The sequence below is a fragment of the Elephantulus edwardii genome, unplaced genomic scaffold (assembly GCF_000299155.1).
Source record: "Elephantulus edwardii isolate Elephantulus edwardi_28Jun2011 unplaced genomic scaffold, EleEdw1.0 scaffold00004, whole genome shotgun sequence".
Classification (NCBI taxonomy): domain Eukaryota; kingdom Metazoa; phylum Chordata; class Mammalia; order Macroscelidea; family Macroscelididae; genus Elephantulus; species Elephantulus edwardii.
In genome coordinates, this window is record NW_006399754.1 from 5642570 (window position 1) to 5645457 (window position 2888).

At 41.3% G+C, this 2888-nt stretch overlaps 1 pseudogene; it reads right to left on the reverse strand.

Moving 5' to 3' along the window:
- Positions 1–568: 568 nt before the first annotated feature.
- On the reverse strand, positions 569–1082 carry LOC102851731 (annotated as a pseudogene).
- Positions 1083–2888: the final 1806 nt, after the last annotated feature.

Here is a 2888-nt window from a genome sequence, read left to right on the forward strand (position 1 = left end):
TTAGTTTGTTCTGACATACATTTTATAATTTGATGGTTTACAAATATGTTGGTTTCTCATAAAAATCATTAAGATATATCTTGTTTTATAACGTTAATGATCCTTGATTACAATAATTAATTACAATTCTGGTCAACCCCTTATTGTGCATTGCCTCTGTCTCTGTCTTCACTCACTTTTTCTATTGATTATTTTTCACTGTCTTTCTCCTTCCCATCGCGATTTACCCTCCTAGATAGATTTGGTCTGTCTATAAAACTATAATTGTCTATTTTTCCTAGCTGTACTAATGTGACTTTATTTAAAGAGACTCAAATACTGTACAGGGATGGTGCTCACAAAGAGCGTGTATAATGTTCTATAAACCTGCTACATTCTCCAGAAGAGGTACATACAGTTGTAAACAAGGAAGAGAAACTAAGAAGGTGTCTAAATGATTGCGGTGTTTTAGGCAAGTGCCCAGAACTTCCTTACAGAGACAGTGGCCACAGGTAGAGGTAGTCCTTTTACCGGGGAGGGAAGGAGGCAGCAGCAGTGTAGAAGGTATGCTTCTTGGACCCCAGTCTGCTCAGAGGTTGACTCTGTTGAACTCCTGGAGAACCCAACATTTGTTCTCAGTTGCCTGTTTGAGTTGGGTGTCCTCCTTCACCTGCTTGGGAAATTCCTCCCTGAGGACCTCATAGCTCTTCAGATACTACTGAGACTTTTCCATATCTTGCTCTTGTAGGCAAATGATCCCTAATGAGGCCATGAACTTCTGCTTTCTCAGCAGGATAAGAGTGAGATGAACTCTTTAACTCCTCCATCCTCAGCTTAAGGACCATGGCATTGCACTTGATCTCCAAGTACTGGGCATTGATTCGGTCTAGCTTAGATTGAGTCTTCAGCCGGCGTTCCTGAAGAAGCCTCTGGAGAAGGCACCGGAGAAGTGCCTGGGAGTAGGGAGCACTCTGCTTGTCCAGCAGCACCATTCGCTTCTTCTACTGGCTCTTAGTTTCCTGGCATTGTTAATTCTCATTCTTCAAGGCCTCAGCTAATTTCCACATCTTTGCTACCTTCACGGTTCCGCTGTCTGAATCAGAATTGAGAATCAAAAGACAAATTTCATTGGGAAAGTCTACTGTCAGGGACCGCGCCAGAGTGCTAAAGAGCAGCAATGTCAATCTAGAGACTAAGGTGTGCCGGATCCAGGCCATGGTCTTCACAATTACTTGCCATGCATCAGAAAGCTGAACAATGACTAAGGATGATGGGGGGGAAAGCCTCAATGTCTTTGTGTCGTGGTGCTGGAGAAGAGTATTAGATATACTATGGACTGCTAGGAGAACAAACAGGGTCATCCTTGAAAGGGTGAAAGCAGGCTGCTCCTTGGAGGCAAGGATTTTGATGCTTCATTTGATATACTTTGGGCATGTTGCAAGGAGGGACCAGTCCTTGAAGAGGGACCTCATGTTTGGAAGGGCAGAGGGACAGCACAAGAGAGGAAGGCCCTGGATGAGATGGATTGATTCAGTGACGGGGTAATGAGAGTACGTGTGTCAGATACAACGAAGTTGGTTCAAGATAGAGCAGCGTTCGGGGCTTTTGTACATAGGGTCACTCAGAGTCGCAAGTAACTCAATGGCACACAACAATAACAATATGGGGTATAGTCGTCTGGTGGTAAGAACCTGTGCTGCAAAGGCACATGACTCAAAGCCTCAAGCTGCTCTGTGGGAAAAGGATAGACATTCTCCTCCCGTGCAATTTACTGACTCTGAAAACCTACTGGAAGGTCCGCTGTGAGTTCGTTCCGACTCAAGAGTGCACAACACATGGCGTATTAAGAGTTTTCCAAAAAGCCTGCAGACCTCTGTATGAAACGTCAATATTTTGTTTCTCTTTAGATTTGAGTAGGGGGGGGGAAAGAACAAAGGTTCAACCAAAAAAGATTTTTTTTCTAGTCTATTTGTGACCATTAGTTGATAGTAGCTGAAATCTTTAGGAGACCATCAAGATGTCTGGGTATTAAGTTATTCCACTGTATTCTAAGAGAGAAGAGAATGTCTTCCATTTGGAAACCAAGAGTTGGTAAGAGTGACACGAAAGAAGAAGTTCTCAGGAGGAAATAAAGTATTGTAAACACCCTAAATCTATCTGTACCCAACTAGACCTCTGTTATCTTGTAAGGCTGGTGTTGCAGGGCCTAGACCCATGCTTATATTTGATGGAGTCACTGTATCAGTTATACAATGATCTTAACACTCTCTGAGGGACTTAAAAGTCATCCACCTTATGTGAACAGGAAGAAGAGTTGGAGAACTTAGAAATAAGAGATTAGAAAGGGAAAAAGAGAGAGGTATCCATACACAAATGTTGAAATTTGAACTCTTTTTAACCTCAAAATTATGTTGGAACTCAAGATTAGATTCAATAATAAAGAATTGTTTTTAAATCTTGATTCATTAAGATTTAAAGACAGGCCTAAAAACATCATACAAACATGTAATATTTCCTATCTAGGGAAAAAAAGACCAAGATGGATGTCAGATGAGACTCTGAGTATTGTATTAGAGTGCCGAGAAGCCAAAGCTAAAGGAAGAAATCAAGAAATCAAAGAGCTGAACAGAAAATTTCAAAAGACAGCTTGGGACGACAAAGCAAGATACTATAATGAAATGTGCAGAGAGCTGGAGTCAGAAAATCAAAAGGGCCAAACTCACCCAGTGTTACTTAAGCTGAAGGAGTTGAAAAACAAATTAAAGCCATGGGTGGCAATACTTAAGGATACTTTGGGTAGTATGTTAAATGATCCAGAAATTATCAAGAGAATATGGAAGGAGTACACAGAGTCACTGTATCAGAAGGAATTGGCTGACACAGAAGAATTTCATGAAATAATATATGAG